Source organism: Meriones unguiculatus, chromosome 17 (genome assembly GCF_030254825.1).
Source record: "Meriones unguiculatus strain TT.TT164.6M chromosome 17, Bangor_MerUng_6.1, whole genome shotgun sequence".
Lineage (NCBI taxonomy): Eukaryota > Metazoa > Chordata > Mammalia > Rodentia > Muridae > Meriones > Meriones unguiculatus.
In genome coordinates, this window is record NC_083364.1 from 71,513,353 (window position 1) to 71,531,645 (window position 18,293).

The window sequence follows — 18,293 nt, forward strand, 5'->3', positions numbered from 1 at the left end:
CACTAAACTGCCATGGGCTACATCTGTGCAGGGGTTCTAGGTTATCTCCATGAATAGTCCTTGGTTGGAGTATAAGTCTCTGGGAAGTTCCCTGTATTCAAATTTTCTTGTTCTGTTGCTCTCCTTGTGGAGTTCCTGTCCTCTCCAGCTCTTGCTATTTCCCGCTTCTTACATAAAATTCCATTCACTCTGTCCGACAGTTGGCCATCAGGCTCAGCATCTGCTTTGACAGTCTGCCAGGCAGAGGCTTTCAGAGGCTCTCTGTGGCAAGTTCCTAGGTTGTTTCCTGTTTTCTTCTTCTGGTTTTCAGAGGCCCTCTGTAGCAGGTTCCTAGGTTGTTTCCTGTTTTCTTCTTCTTCTGATGTCCATCCTCTTTGCCTTTCAGGATGGGGATTGAGCGTTTTAGTTAGGGTCCTCTCTTTTGCTTAGTTTGTTTAGATGTACAGATTTTAGTGGGTTTATCCTATGTTGTATGTTTATATGAGTGAGTATATACCATGTGTGTCTTTTTGCTTCTGGGACAACTCACTCAGGATGATCCTTTCCAGGTCCCACCATTTAGGAAGGGAGACTTTTGATGACTGCTTCTATTTACTTGGGAGATATAGGACTATTTAATCTATGCTTAACTTTGTGGTTCCTGATCTTTTCTCAAAGTTCTCCAGCTCCAGGGTTTTTTCTGTTTATGTTTTCTTTATTGATTCTAATTCTCTTTTCAGGTCTTGCACCATTTTTTCATATGTTTGAATGTGGATTCCTGTCTTTCCATCATGGCCCTTACTTTTTTTTTTTTTTTCGCTTCCTCTCTATATGCCACTACTTGTGCCTCTACCTGTGCCTCTATTTGTTTGTCTGTATTTCTTTGAGAGCTTTGTTCATTTCCTCTTTATGTGCCTCTAAAAACTGGATAAGCATAGCTTTAAAATAATTTTCCTGTGTTTCTGATGAATTAAAATATCCATTGATATTGGAGGTTGCTGGTGAAGCCATAATGTTCTGATTTTTGTTGGATGTGTTCTTATCCTGATCTCTATCCATCTGCTTATCTGTAATCTTTGTTGTTTGTTCCTGGAGTCTGTACTACTGGGTCTGTCTGTCTCCGGTGTGTGGAGTATTCTTCAAGAAGATGAAAGAAGTTCACCAGTTTGACAGTGGATATTGGTGTTTCAGCTGTACCTAAGGGAGGAAGGTTGCAGGAGTAAATGTGCAAGTGCAGGCATGTGCATGTAAATGTGTGTTGAAGGAGAGGGTGATAGAGCATGTAGATTCCTGGAAGGGAGGATCTTAAGCATGGGAGGAGGTGTGAATGCCCACACTCCTCACAGGCACAATGCACATGCACAGGTACCCTGAATACCTCAATAGCCTACAGGTCTCCCATAATGTCCTCCTGGTATTCAGACCTGTCTGGGCTTTAGGAATTGTTTGCCTGGACTTCACTGGTAGCCTTCAATGTTGAGAACACTATCCCAAGGATCCCTCTGTTGCCCACAGAGTGTGGGGGGGATGGATCTGATCCCTGGCTGCTAGTGTAGAGGGACTCTGGATCTAGGGTTCTGCATGTACTCACTTGAATGCGCACCCACTCGCTCACATGCCTAACTGTAAAGCACAGGGGTTCCCCCTGTTCTCCACTCTCAGATTTGGAACTGCCGGGGCAAATGAGAGTGTAGGAGAATCATCAGCTCAGTGGTGCCCACTGTTTGTCCGCCGGGCAGGGAGGTCTGTACTTGGTGTAGCTGCCTTCACAGTCTCAGGCACAGAGCAGGGAGGTTCTTGCTTGGGCTAGCAGCTTCCCTGCTGCAGCCACCGCCCTGAGAGGCTCTGGGAGGCCCTGAGAGGCCGGCCTGTTCTCTTTCAGTCAGTGAGGAAGCACCTGCTTGGGGCAACCACTGAGGAATCAGTGGAGCAGAGAGGCCCATACTTGGGGTAGAAGTCACTGCCAGCAGCCCCCACCAAACAGTGAGACCCATACTTGAGGAAAAGGGAAGTGCAGGATGTTTGAATATTCCCCATTCTCAGTCCCTGGAGATGTTCACAGGTGACCCTGATCCAAACTGTCCCAGCTCAGGGGTTGTCCCCTCTCGCCCAGGAAGCCTCAATGTGGATGTTCTGGCTTCAGCTGCCCCTCCACTCACCAATTTCAGAGTTTTGGATCATACGCCCCTCAGATATGGTGTGTGCTGGTCACCGCCATCTTGGACCTCCAATATGTATATATTTCTTAAACTTCACACAGCTTAATTAAAACACAGAGAAGTATCAAATACTACTACTTCTTTGTGATTTTTCTTTGCAACACTAATCTTTTCTTTTTCCTGACCTAATGTAGAGAATAATAGAATTCCACCAGTAGGTTAATCCTCTTAGCTCAAAGTAATAAGCCTAAGAAAAAAGACACAAAAAATGTATTTGTTACACAGAAGGGAGTTTCATAATTGCGGAATGGACAGTGTGGTTTGACAAATACCTAAAGAACTATTTCATGCAGACTGAAAAATGTACGCTGTTTCTCTTGCAACAAAAATTAGAAATATGTAGTTTTCAATACTCCATTTGGCAAAGAAAGCAATATTTTATAGGATTTTCCCCCATAAATAAAGAAGTCTTATTAGAAATAATAATATATTATAAATGAAATTTAATAAAGTATTTATTATAAGTAATAAAGTATTATTCAAAAACAAAACACAAGTACACTCACCCTTGTGCGGTGGTGACAAGTCTGTATATCATAAATATACCTTATGCTTTAATTTAATTTTAAAAATTATACTTTTGATGTGGTGAAGTATTTATGGACCTGTAAACAGGAGAGGGTATTAATTTTAGGATTCTAAAACTGACCGACACAATTCTTTGAGGCTTCTTCCACAGCACTCTCCATGGCTAATTTGTGAGGTAACTGAAGATTGGCAGCAGTGATGTTGCTGCTGCTGCTGATGTGTGCTCCATGCTGGAGATGGCATGATAGCACAGTGAACACAATTAGGGAGAAAAAAAAAACTGTCACTGTTATTGCCATTCAAAAAACTCTAAAGTGAACATAACAAAATAACAGCAGCCAAGCAGATAACTTTCACGTGACTTATATATGTTTCACCTTAAAGAAACAGAAAAAACCTGAGAACAAGCCACAAAACGGAGTCAGTTGCATTAGATGTTCACTTTGTTCTCAGGCTGTAGAACTGTAGCCACATATAAGACTGTTGATGACACTCAACATCAGAAAACAAAATGTTTTAAAGTCTAAGTAGTTTATTCTAAAATGGCGATAAAGAGATAATACAGTGAATGTATCTTTGAAGCAATAAAGCCTTTTATTTTGTGTTCTTGGATTATTTCGTGAGCTGAGCACACATATCAGTGTGCAAGTGTAGGTGCCTATGTGGATGACTGAAGAGGCCAGAGGAAGGTGTTGGGTGTTTTTCTATTGCACTTCTCATTAATTTTAAGATGGGGTATCTCACAGAACCGAAACTCATCATTCCGGTTACATGCATGCATGGTTTTCCTTGAGTATGTGCTGGAGAATTTGAACTCAGGAGCTCTTGCTATCATAGCAGATGCTGAGACATCTCCTCGGAATCTCTTGGGTTTGTTTGTTTGTTTGCCCCAAAACATTTAGCCTTCTGTATTGGGAAGCAACCATCTTGCTTATCCATTAATCTGTTAAATTAATTTCTATATATTTAAATAATGGGAGATGCATACATAAACATTGATCCAGGATGGATTTTGTGGAACCTAGGGAAGCATTTTCATGGTTGGAGGAAAATAGCTACCTTAATTACAGAATAGGGAAGGGTGGACTTTTGAGTTCTATATGACACAGCCTTAAACTCAGCCATTGGGCAGGCTCTCTTAATAAAATCTTATCCTTGGCAAAAGTACTGCAGGGAACTCCAAAAATGGACTAATATGAAGTATAGCACCTATTAGAGTCTTTGAAGATGAAAGCTGAGTTTTTCTCATTACATGAATTTTGTTACTTTTTTATTTATGTCTATTTACATACCAAGGATTTTCCTCCCACCTCTCCTCTCAGTTAACCCTCCCCTTCCTTTCCTCTTCTCTCTGTCTCCCACCCCAAAAAGGGAGCCCCCCTACCCTTACCAGCCTTCCCCAGCACATTAAGTCACATCAGGAATGAACATATCCTCATCCACTGAGGCCAAATCCACTTTAGTAAATACCGTAGTTAATATTTATTGTCAATTTTGCAAGATCTAAAATTTCTCATGATATAAAACATTGGACAGAGTTGTGCTTGGTTATCTAAATAATATTAACCTGTTGCCCTTCTTGTGAGGAATTTTCTTTATTTAGATCATTCAAATGTGAGGACCCACATTAAGTGTGGGTAGAACCTTCCAGTAGTGGTCTAGCTATAAGAAAGAAAGACGTAAGAAACAAAGCTTTTGCCTTTTTTGCCTGATGGCTGTTGCCTCTTCTGCTGAGTGCATCTACTATGTTGCTTCCATTGTACTTCTGTTACAATTGCTGCTGACATTTTCTGCTGACATCAGAGCCCAACTTCTTCAGCCTTCCAGTGTGTATTCAAAATGAATTCCCTTTTCAGATATCCTCAAGGCCTTCAGGATCTGAAGCATACAGCCTTGTGTAGTGGAAAGCTATTGTGTTCTCAGTATCTCCAGTGTGAATACAGTCATTTTTGTGATTCCAAACCTATCATCGAGGCCAAACAAATTCTGGTTGAATACATGCTTTCCTTCTGCCCATTCTGCTCCTTTATAGAATTTCACCAATAAACTAAAGTTTATTCTAGATAGTACCTTACTATATGTACCTAGAAGATATTTTCACTAATGATGCTTACATTAAAATGAGAAGACATAGAATACAAATATGCTCCTAAAAATATCTGTGACACTTGAAAGGTACTGTTATCTGTAGAAATCAATATTATAATAAAATATATGAAAAAACATATTAGAATGGATTTTTAGGAATTGACAAAGATAGCTCACTTGGTAAACTGCTTTGAGCTCAATTCATAGCACAGATGTAAAAGTCCAGGTTTGGAGGAGCATCCTTGTAATCCAAGTGCTAAGGAAGCAGAGGCAATGGCTTGCTGGCCATTCAGCATAGCCTAGCCAGTATGTTCACATACACACACACAAACACACACACACATACACACACACACACATGCACCTCCAGTATAATCTGGTGAAAGAAAATGTTCAGGATAAACAATATTATCTGTTTCTAAAAGAGGGGATAGGTGGGGCTTCAGTGAAGATCACTGCAAAACAATGAGGCAGAATTGGTGAAAGAATCTGGAGCCCAGCTGCACTGCTCTGCTTCACAGACAGCTGTGAGCCATGTGTGGGGGCACGGGGTAAAAGTCCATGGTTACTTCCAGGAGGTGCTCTGTTTCCTCCCAGTAGGTGCACTGCAGGGAGAAAACTGAAGAAAGACTTGAAATGTAGAGATGAAACCATCGGTGCTCAGGGCAGGATCTTATTAGACTGTGGAAACAGGCAGAATTGTGAACTGTGAACATGAAACAGCAATTCACCATCGTGACTGCCTGGGTGAGTGGCAGTGCAGCAAATGAGAAGTTCACTGTTGAACTCAAGCTCAGGTGTGAGATCCATGACAGGAGTGGCCTGATAGGAAACTAGGTGGAGACTGAAAAAGCAGGCATAGAACAAGACACAGCCATGGATCGACAGAAGCTTCTAATCTAAGAGTTTCTCAATAAAGCTGAAAATTGTGTCTCTCTCATCACACTCTTCCCCACAGCATCACAGATAAGGGAGGAATTAAAAGTATATCCCACCAGGGAAGATATGGTAACTGGTGCTGTATTTTAATCCACTTTATTTCACCGTGTCTCTCGTTTTTTAATATCCTCTCTTGTGCAGTTTATCTAAATGGTTTTACATTTATTTTTATATTACTCAATTAGATTTTATTATTCCTCTGCAAGGTTCTGCACCCATTCTATTATGTGTTCTCTTCTTTCCTCCCGATACAGTTCCCATATTCTTTCCTCCTAATTCTACGCTGTTGCCCACGTCTCTTTTGCTTCCTCAGCCTCAACAGGTTTTGCTTCTTAGCTCTAACTTTCTGTTATCATTACTGTTATAAAAACTGTGCAAATTCTAACAATATCCCAGGTTCTTCTATCTGTACTAACCCAATTTTTCTTTCAGATGGTTTGACCATTTATTTACTCAGTCTACTTCCTTTCCATTTATAATTTGAGTAGTTATTGCATCAGCACCACATTCCCTTGTTTCTTTATCTCCAAATAGTGAAGTTTAATAGATGACTTTTTAACTGATCACCATGACATTTGCATAGTGAATGTAGCCAGTAACTGGGGAAGTTTATGACGTTAATACCCCATTATTATGGTGATGTTGGAGTTGTCTGGTCCTCTTGATAATTAAGGTACTGACTATTACCTTAGTACACTCAGGCTACTACAAAACATCAAATTACTACAATCTAGTTCCATTGGCACTTTGGAAATACTTCAACTGAAAGACAGCAGTTGATATGCAAACAAAAACTGAAAACAAACCACAGAAACTTAGCCCAGAAAATGCAAATACCAACATATAAATTTAAGGAATGTGAAAACACTAGCAGTAAGACCCATTTGAAGAACACCAATTCCACAGTAATGTCTTTTTTAAATAATAATAATATAATTACAATTCCCATTGCTTCCTCCAAATTCTCCCATATCCTCCCTACTCTCCCTCAAATTCATTACCTCTCTTTTTTCCTTTTTTTGTTTTTAAATGTTTAATTTATTACAATTTATTCACTTTGTATCACAGCTGTATCCCCCTCCCTTATCCCTTCCCAGTCCCACTTTCCCTCCCTCATCTCCTCCCATGCCACTCCCCTGGTCCACTAATAGGGAAAGTCCTCCTTCTCTTCCATCTGACCCTAGCCTATGAGGTCTCATCAGGACTGGCTGCATTGTCTTCCTCTGTGGCCTGCATTATCCCTTTTTTTTCACTAATTATTCCTTGCATATATGTATAAACATGCATATTATTAAATACAACATGTTGAGTATGTACAATGTTACCTGTATATATGTTTTGTGGCTGTTAGCACTATAATATCTTTTTATTTTTTATTTTTAATAAGGGTTTTTCTGTGTAGCACTGGCTGTTCTGAAACTCATTCTGTAGACCAGGCTGTCCTCAAGCCACCACAGCTACTATAATTTTAATGAAAGAGAATTAAAGTGCAATCTAAAGTAAATAAAACGAATAATTATAACTTTTAAAAAAGCAAAGAGGATAACAAAGTTATAAAATAATTCAAAGAGAAGACTGCAAAGATTGTTCAATAGATAAAGTCTCTTCTGTGTGAGCTTGGTAACTTAAGTTTGATTCCCCAGAAGTAAAGAACCAACTCCATGAAGTTTTCCTTGGATTTCTATTAAAAAGTCAATGTCATGGACACACACACACACAGAGAGAGAGAGAGAGAGAGAGAGAGAGAGAGAGAGAGAGAGAGAGACCATCATGCACATACACAATAATGTATTTTAAAATTTTAGAAAAGATATCAAAAATAATAGAAATATACCAACAAATAAACATACACTGTAGAAAAGACAATATCTGCAACAAAAAGTGCTTGGGAACCTGAATATATACATGTAGAAAAGAATGAAACAACATTCCTATCTCCTAGCCAGTACAAAAAGCAAGTACAAATGGATCAAAGACTTGTATGAGACTAGAAATTCTGCAAGTGCCAGAGAAAAAAATACAGGGAAAACACTTCAATATGTAGTCATATTTGAAGACTTTCTGAAAAGTGTGCTACAAGTGCTCAGAAAATAATGCCAAAAATTGACAAAAGAATTTCATGTGATTAAGAGTCTTGTTTCTAGCAAAGCAAACAATTAATTGAAGTAAAGAGACAATTTACAAAATTAAGAGAAACTATTTAGTGACTATACATCTGATGGAGGAGTAACATATAAATAAATTTGTGAGAGAGCTAGTGAAATAACACACTATTCTTAAGTGAAGTACAAATTGCCAATAAACATACAAAGGAAACCTCACCATCAGTAGCAATTGGACAATTGTAAATTAGAACGGCTTTGTGATCCCATCTCCCTTAAATCATTAAGACAACAAATAAGAACAAGTATTGCAAAGATGCTATTTTCTGTGGCTATTTGAGGTAATACACTCACTCTAAAGATTATAAACCAAGATCCACCAAAAAGCAAGACCATATGGTGTTTGTCTTTCTGGGTTCTGGGTTACCTTACTCAGTGTGATTATTTTCTAGTTTCATCCAATTACCTACAAATTTCATTATTCATTAGAGCTGAATTGAATTCCATTGTGTATATGTAGCACATTTTCATCATCCATTTATCAGTTAGAACATACCTCAGACATTACAATTTCTTACCTTTTGTGAACAGAGTGACAATGAAAATAACTGAGGAAGAATCTGTGGAGTAAAATGTCAAATCTTCTGGGCATATTCCAAGGAGTGGTAGAGCTGGGTCATATGGTAAATCGACTTTAATCTTTTTGAGAATTTTCCACAAAGATCTCCATAATGGCTGTACTAGTTTGCAATTCCAACAACAATGAACAGGGGTTTTCTCACACCCTCACTAGCATTTGGTAGCAATTGTTTTCCCAATTTTGGCCCTTCTTACTGGGTAACATAAGACCTCAAAACAATTTGAGAAGGACAACCTGCCAAAGGAGAAAAAACAATTAATATTCTTATCCAGATGCAAAACCTATAAACCACATGAAAAGAGGAGGAGAGAGGGAAGAAGCAGAAGAAGCCAGGGGAAGTATCCTAATAAAATGGAGTACTAAGTGCAATGATCATATGCACACAAAAATTCCCAAAGGGAGAAAAAAATTAACAATAATATTGTATTTGAATCAGGGTTTTTTTTTTTTTTTTTTGCGAAAATACAAATTATAGCATATGATCGTTATCAGCGTGGTGGTTTCAATAAAGATGGACATTTGCAACAAGAGGTCATAGAAAACACAGTAAAGCAACCATCTCAAAACCCAGTGTGCTTTTCGGGTTTCTTTCTGCTTCACACAATCTAAAAAGTCAAATCACCAGCAGAAAATTGATAACTGATTTTAGTGCATATTTAATAATCCCAGGATATTTTAATAAAGTAAGGCTGGCAAGAGAGAATTTTTAGCTCAGAGAAAACAATGTATCCCATAGTTTCTAGCTGTTAAAACCTAGCAAGCAGTTTTGAAAGTAATGTTGATTTTATTACGATCTCTAACGGAAATATACATAAAAATGAAAATTGGATTAGAAATATGCAGAATCTCTGAAGCACACAGCCCCAGAGAAAATAATTTGAAAATTATTATTCTAGAGTATAGTATGAGATCCATAGCAATAACTTTTCTAACTTACTCATGTTAAAATGAGTGGAAGACTCTTGAATAGCAATTTACATCTGAAGGAAACTGATGAAATGAGAAGTCAGTGAGGTTTTCAGTGTATGCTGGGCTGCACTGTATCTCTTAAGCATTGTTTTTTAAAATTTAGCAGCCTAGATTTTGAAAAGCAAGGATGTTACAAAAGATAAACAGAGGAAAGGGTCATCACTTATATTCATCCCTTTTCATTCTAAACTTGCCACCTGATTTTCATTTAGCATTATTCTGTTTTGAATTCAAAGTATTATAGCGAAAGCATGGTATCAATGCTAATATGACATTAACATGGACTCATAATAGATGCTGTGCTTCTCTTTATTTTCTGCTGTATCAAATGAGGATGTTGTACTGTTCCTTCCAATTACTGTTTCCACATTTGGGGGATTCCTATGCTACTTTTTCCCTGGAAACTCCTTTCACTAATAAACAAAGGGTCATAAGCTCTTGTATAATTATATAAGACAGAATTTTTGACAGAACTTTATATGCTGGATATTCTTAGAAATTATTGAAAAATGATTAATACCTTATCAAGCCTACAAATCATTACTTAAATAACCAGTAGCTGAATGTTTATTTTTAACTTAATTTTTATATTATAATGTAATAAAATATCGCTTCTATCCTTTCCTCACTCAAAATTTTTCCACAGACCAACCCTCTTGCTTTTGAATTCATTGATATTTTTTCTTTAACAGTATGTATATATATATATATATATATATATATATATATGTGTGTGTGTGTGTGTGTGTGTGTGTGTGTATCCTGTTAAGTCCAAAAAAAATGTTACTTGTCTGTACATGTTTTCAGGCCTTAACATTTGTTATAGGATAACTACTTGGTATGCTCTTCCCTGGGGAGGACTATCTATCCAGCTCTCAGCATTCCTCAGATATCTGTAGTCCTTTGTATAAGGTTTAGGCCTCAAGAGTTTTCCTGTTTCCAAGTAAGCATGTCTGTTGGTGTTGTTTTTTCAGCTAGTGTTTATGAGGCCATAAACTCCATGGTGTAGTTTCTGACATTCCTTGGAGAAACAATATTACAGCAAATATCATGCTCCTCTACACTTACAATTTCTCCCCACCTTCCTTTTTCCATAAACCCTGAGCCTTAGGTGTAGTAGCTGTATCCACTAAAACTGGTTCAAAAACTCTGACTTTGATTGGTTGTGTTTTCTGTAATGGTCTAAAAATTGCAAAAAGGTTTTCTTGATGAGGGGTAAACCACTTCCTTGTAGGTAATTATTCTGGTTTAGTGAACTGAGTATTGTAGGTTCCACTACAATGTCCATGATTTTACTAGCTTTATATAAAGCTAGATTTCCATTTCTAGATGTAAAAGTATCTTTTATTTCCCAGATGTAATTGTCTCAGAGGTTTCCTGTTGAATAAGTTCACTCGTTCTATCTCTTTCTGAATTTTGGCTAGCTGGTTCAACTCAGCTAGCTCAAAACTCCTTTCTAAACTTACTGATTCAGACTGGCTTCTCAGCCTATCTTGAATTTCTCTCCTTATGAACTCCAGAACTCAACTTCACTGAACTAAACTGTGCCTAACTGCCTGTAGTATATTATACTGAACTCAACTCCTACTGTACTCAATTCTACTCTAGTCTCTACTGTACTGTCTTCTCTACTGAAATATTTACTACACCTCTACCCTACTGTATTAGCTTCTCACTCGCTTCTGTACCCTTCTTTACTGTGCTCAACTCTACGGCACTGCTCATAAACACCTTCTCTTTCCTCTCTATTCTGTGAATTGGGCATATGCTATTCTGTCAAATCTTTCTATCATTTATCACTTGTCTGCCTCTCAGACAATACTTTCAAACATGGCTGCTTCCTTCTACCAACTAGCCTTACCTACATTGTTTGGGGGTAAAGATGCATAATAAAGGCATCTATGCATTCCAGCCAGATCACAGAGGCCCAGAAGGACTTTGGATGTGATAAGAGCAGCTTGGTTACTGCACTAAATTTTCTTTACAACCAGACATGATTTTCTTTCTGTTCAGTGTGTTATAGTCAAATTAGTGAGCTAATGGTTACCAGGAAGATGTGTGTGCCACAACTGTCCACTTACAGTTATCATGCCTCTTCGAGGCTTTAAGCCATGCATCGTACATATTTTGCAGGCTGAAGGTTTGTGAGTCTATCTATAATTGTTTATGAAAACATCTAGAGAGTTAAATGAGAATGGAGATAAAAGATAATTTGATAATTTTCTGCAACCCTCATTTCACTCAGTTGCAGTGCAGGTATTTTGACAATTCTACCTCTCTATTGCTCTCATTCTTTTTCTTCCTCTCAAAATTTGCACACACACACACACACACACACACACACACACACTATTTCTACTCACACTTTCCCCTCAGATGAACCTCCCTTCTTTATTATTCTTCTTTCTTAGTCTGGGTTTTAAAGTAGACCTTTGCAGGTTTCCAGTAGCAGTTTCTTACTTCTTATAGCAGCGAGGACTCCAAGGACAGACCACAGCAACACTGGCATGGACCACTGTCCCAGTCCTGTCTTCCCAGCCTGTCCCATAAGTGCATCCTCCACCACGTACCATAATATACCAAACATTTCCAAGTCATATTTGTGTTACGTGTTGACAGGTCTTCAAAACACTGGAGACCACCAGCTGTGTTGTGTGTTTTTTGTTTTTACAGCTTATGTCTTTCAGTGTGTCACATCAATAACAGGAGATTTCATATAGGTCTAAAGTCTTTATAGTGTGTCACATCAATAACAGGAGATTTCATATAGGTCTAAAGTCTTTCTATGAATATTTGCTAATTGTGTATTACCATGCAAATTACAAAATTAAATTCTAGAATGAGCCATTCATCAGTCACTTTCTGGGTATTAACCTGAATGCTTCTTCTCACATGAACTAAAACTTCACCACTTTACAGCTTATGTTCCTTCTTTTAAAAACACTAAGAAAACTTATATTTTCATAACATAAAATTTCAAATTAAAATTTTATCAATTTGAAATTGTATGAATTTGAAAATATAACACAGAATTAATAATCATTGGGCTAAATAAGTAAATAAATTACTATTCATCATCAACACAGTTACTTTCAATTCTGTGCTATGATAATTTTCTTTGAATATGCATTTTCATAAAACTGTCATTGTATTAATACACGTTTAGATATTGTTTGGTCCCAAGCAGCATTGTTTATAGACTTTTATGTGTTCCTATCGCCTCTTTCTCAATAGCTCTATCAATGGTTATGAAAGGGTTCATCAAGTTGATAGGTTATTTATGAATTTTCAAATTATCTGTCAAGTTGATCAGCAACTTAATATTCATATCAAGTTGATATGTCATTGTATTACTTATTCGATGAATAAACCTAAATCAGTAGGTATTTAATTGGCTTCGGTTTTCTAGTTTATAACAAAATTTATAACTTTGGGAGTATGTGAATAACTGGATGTGTGTTAATGGCATTGTATATGCATCAAAACATATGAACATAAATATACCTCTTATTGTCTTTGGTCAAAAATATTCCCAATTGCAGTTAAACTCACTGCCACTGGTGATGCTCACCACGTATAAGTAGAATAGTAAAATGGATTTTACTATTTGTTCTTAAGTAGTGTCTAGTTTTAAAATGGGTGTTGAATATTTAACTCTTGTTTCTTTTCTCATAACTTATACTCAGAGTTGCCATCAGCATGGCCTCCGACTCTTCATCATAACAGGAGCAGCAAAAGCAACCAGTCTTCTGTACCAACATTTTATCTCCTTGTGAAATTGTACTTTTCCTTTCAGACTTTTCTAAAAAGATAGACTAATGTTGCCTGGACTTTGTGACTGCTCAGCCACTGAAGACACTAGGGAAGCCCCAACCATGCACAGCAATGCCTTCTCAGGTGAGTTTCTGCTCTTCCAGAATTTACCCATTTTGCTTCTGAAGCTCAGAGAGTCACCAATGCCGTGTGCTGTTTTCCTGAGTTAGAAAACATAGCCATTTTCTCTTCCAAAATGATAAATTTAAAAACATAAAATAAAACTTTATCTTGCCATATGTATTATATTTTCTGCCTGGATAGTGTATAGTTTTGAACCATAGGAATTCCAAAGGGGAGGAGACATTGGTAAAACTGAGCAACTTACTGTATGTGCTCCTACATAAAAGAATTTCTCTCAAATTAAACATCCTTATATGAGATAATTATGCTAAATCATGGGAGCTAAGATAGAAGGAAGAGAATAAAATCAGATTTTCTTATTGAAAATAGAGAGCCTAAAAAATAATGTCAATGGGCTAGATAATAAATTACTTTATCTTTAATCGCCAATAAAATGCTAAATGTTTGATTTCCATGCCCACATCCCAAAGCTGGGAACTGAATTTAGTACCTCACTAGGCAAGCAAGTATTGTGCCACTAAGCTAGATGTTTTAAAGTATTAATACAATTTCCCAACCTTTTCTTTTGTGTTTACTTACTCATAGATTGTTTGCATTAATGCTTTTAAGGTTATTTTCCACTTTCCTTTGTTATTGATGTTTTTCAAGTGACTGTTAACTATAAAAAACTACATTATGTACATGTTGCTATGGCTGGATATGGTAGCATTCTACACACAAAGTATGAAATTCAATCCTTTATGATATACCGGGAAGGTAAAAACATCACACTCTGGTGTTTAGAGGTGGAGCCTCTGAAAGGATTAGGGTTGAAATCTTTAGTGTGAAGAACTCATGACCCAATACCCTAGGTTTTACAAAGAGAAGGATATATGCAAATGCTATGCATGCACTATACACTCCCTGTCTCTTAAGAGGTGATGCCAAATCCCAAGTTGGGTCCAATTAGCAGGAAAGCCATCATCAATACAGAACCAAGAACCAGAACAAACTGCTTTTGTTTCAAATTTACCCAGCCTTTAGGAAGGTACTACTAAGAGAAAAATAATTAGTACATATAACTTGCTGAAAAGCCTGCAAATACAGAAAAGTGCTAGCAACCACCGCCCTCCAAATCAACTAAAAGTGAAACAAATATCATTAGGCATGTTGTATTGGAATCAAATGACTATGGGCGAGAATCTGGGCTCTGTTCACAGCTTTGCCTTGTGTATTTGAGGGATGGTGGCATTTTCTCACTTTTAGTAATTCTTCCTCAACTGCATCTAATCCACTAACAGCTCATCAAAGAAATTCTCTGTGTATGTTATAAAGGTTGTGATTATTTTATAAAGCTTTTACTGTTCCATAAATTTTCCGTCTTTCTGCTTATATACCCTATCGGCTTATGGAAGCTATCTGATGTTTCCATTAGCACTCAACACATTGAGTATAGTCTTTTAATGTTTATTGCTTTACTTACTTACTTATTGTTGCTAGTTGGTATTTATTAAATGTTGTCTCACTCTGCTTCCTTTCCTAGTGAGGAACTCACTCTACACCCTAGACTGACATGGAATTGTACCAAGATCCTGCCAAATGCTGGAACCTACAGGTCTGGACCACAACATGTGGCCTGATACTTGTCATTTTAAAACTCAATAGTGATTAATTCCAACATGCCTGTCACTTCCTAGTCTGGCTTATGGGCTTACTCTTTTTCTTCATACCAGATTTCTGCCTTTCAATAAGCATGCAAGACTCCATAAAACACTGAATATGGTTTGTATGAGTTTAGTTGATGCATTTATACATTTGAATATTTTTGTTTGATACCATGACATGTATGTTTGTAAAATGAATCCCTTCCACTCTCCACCTTGTTAATTGACTTTAGGATTTTTTTATTTAGTTTTCAAAATTTAGTGTGTAAAATGAGCAGTGTAACCAGCATACAGTAATGAAGTGTTGAATAGAAAACTTCTAGTCCTGTACCAAGTCTCCCACTTTCAGCGAGCATGTGTCACAATCCTATGAAGCTCATGCCGACTGTAACAAATACTCCCCAGAATTTTTTTTTCACTTGTACACACTGACTACAGGAAGCTTCAGTCAGATATTTCTGTTTGCCCCAAATGTTAGGTTGATAAAACCCCAGTAGTTTGGGGTCCAATTAAACAGTTTCCTTCATAAGGAAGCCTCATTAAGAGAAGCAAGATACATTGTATATTTTTCAAATGGACATTAGTCCACACTGACTCACCACCAATTCACTAATGACATTTTAGGTTTACTCTCTGCACTGTTTCTTATGAGGCTTCATGTGTAGAAGTTCCAGTATGATTTATTCTCTTTTTTATCTGTTTATTATTATTTTTTTGACATTCTTGTTGTGGTAGTTGTTTTATTTTCTTTGGTTTGGTTATTGATGAACTTTTACTTCATGACTTCAATAATCAGACTCATTTAAGAGTTGTTAAATTTCTACTTTGACCATAACTTTACTCATTTTTTTGGGGGGGTTGACTTCCATATAAAGGTGCTCCTTATATGAAGAAAGAGAAGCCAGAAGAATCCCAGGATATGAAGGTTTCAAATAATGAAAGGAAATTTTCAAGAAAAATTTCTATTCCCCAGAAATATGCCATTTTCAAAAATATGAAAATTTATATTTTTAAATTGCTGTTACTTTTTATCCATAATTTGAAGATCAGTAACTATACAAGAGGATGTTTTCAGAAGTAAAATTATTCAGTGTATTCCTCAGTCTTTTAGTTTATTTATGTTGAAATAGCAATTATGTTAAAATAACATTCAGTTCAAATTTATTTCTCTTCAAATCTGAATTATATGAGTTTAGTTGACGCATTTATACATTTGAATATTTTGATTGATATCACGACATGTATGTTTGTAAAATGAATCCCTTCCACTTTCCACCTTGTTAATTGACTTTAGGATTTTTTTATTTAGTTTTCAATGTTCAGACATTAGAATGGAACATACAACCATTTCATAATTCAGGCACCAATCTGAAAGGTACTGTTTATTTAAAATTATATCTAATGGAAAGAAGGGGTTTAACAGCAAATAGTGGTAAGGATCTTTCTTATATTACTGATCAGCTTAATTTGATCATAAAAGAGCCAGTTTAGCCCCTAGTATTTCTAAAAGGTTTCTCTTGAAGAAACAGTTTTTACTGTGAGCTGTTTTCATTTCTTCTTGATACACAATGAATTCCAAATCATGAGCGTAAATGTGAAATTCATGCAGTAAATAAATAATAAATCCTCACTCCAAATGTGGGGAAGTACTTAGCCAAGTCTACCATCAAAATTGAGAACTTTTTCTTGTTGTTTCTCAGTAATAAAAATGGGATAGGGGTTTTGTTCTTTAATGAAAGAACGAAAAGGGGGCAGTCAGAGAAAAAGGGACAGATGTGAAGACAGAGAGAGAGAAGGGAAGAAAGTGGGGTGAGTTATTTGCTCTTCACACAGTAGACAATCTGTACAATTCATAGACTTAATTTCTTTTATCTAATAACCTCTGCCCCTTTATTCTCTTTCTGCTGTACTCTCTGATTGGTGAGTCCAAGGTACAGTGGACTAATCTCACTTGAGTTCCCTTTGAGACTCTATAGGAAAGCATCTTTTGAAGATTCTGGAACCTTGCCTGAACTGCCGGTTGAGACTTTCATATTCAGAACTCTCTATTACTAAGCTGCATTAAAATCTTTTGACTAAAGAAATGACTGAAAAAGAGAGACGTTCAAACAGAACCAGAAAATTTGAACACAGGGGTCTTCCCAGAGACTCATACTCCAACCAAGTACCATGCATGGAGATAACCTAGAACCTCTGCACAGATGTAGCCCATGGCAGTTCAGTGTCCAAGTGGGTTCCATTGTAATGGGAACTGATTGCCTCTGACATGAACTGATTGGTCTGCTCTTTGATCACCTCCCCCTGAGGGGATAACAACCTTACCAGGCCACAGAAGATGACAATGCAGTCACTCCTGATGAGATCTGATAGACTAAGATCAGAAGGAAGGAGAAGAGGACCTCCCCTATCAGTGGACTTGGGGAGGGGCATGTGTGAAGAAAGGGGGAGGGGAGTGGGGTTGAGAGGGGAGGAGGGAGGGGCTTATGGGGGGATACAAAGTGAATAAAGTGTAATTAATAAAAGTTAAAAAAATGTTTCCTCTGTAGAAACATGCTGTCTCAGATCTAAGATGACCCTTTAATTCATTATGAAGATTAAGAGATTTATTCAACTTACCCAGGGTCCTCCTTCTTGCTTAGCTTCTTTAGATATACAGATTTTAGTATGTTTATCCTATATTATATGTTTAATATCCATTTATAAGTGAGTATATACCGTGTGTGTCATCCTCACTAGGGATGATCTTTTTAGATCCCACAGTTTGCCTGCAAATTTCATGATTTCTTTGTTTGTCATTGCTGAGTAGTATTCCATTATTTAGATGTACCACAATTTCTGTATCCATGCCTCTGCTGAGGGTTGTTTCCAGGTTCTGGCTATTACAAATAAAGCTGCTACAAACATGGTTGAGCAAATGTCCTTGTTATGTAACCTGAGCATATTTTGGATATATGCCTAGGAGTGGTATAGCTGGATCTTGAGGAAGTGCTATTCTTAATTGTCTGAGAAAGTGCCGGATTGTTTTCCAAAGTGCTTGTATAAATTTATATTCCCACCAGCAATGGAGGATGACAGGAGCCAACCACAGCGGACCACTGAAAGACTCTACCCAGCAGTGTATCAAGGCAGATGCTGAGACTCATAACCAAACCTTGGGTATGGTGCAGGGAATCTTGTGGAAGAAGGGGGAGATAGTAAGACCAGGAAAAGAAGGAGCTTCACAAGGAGAGGATCAGAACCAAAAATTCTGGGCACAGGGGTCTTTTCCTGAGACTGATACTCCAAACAG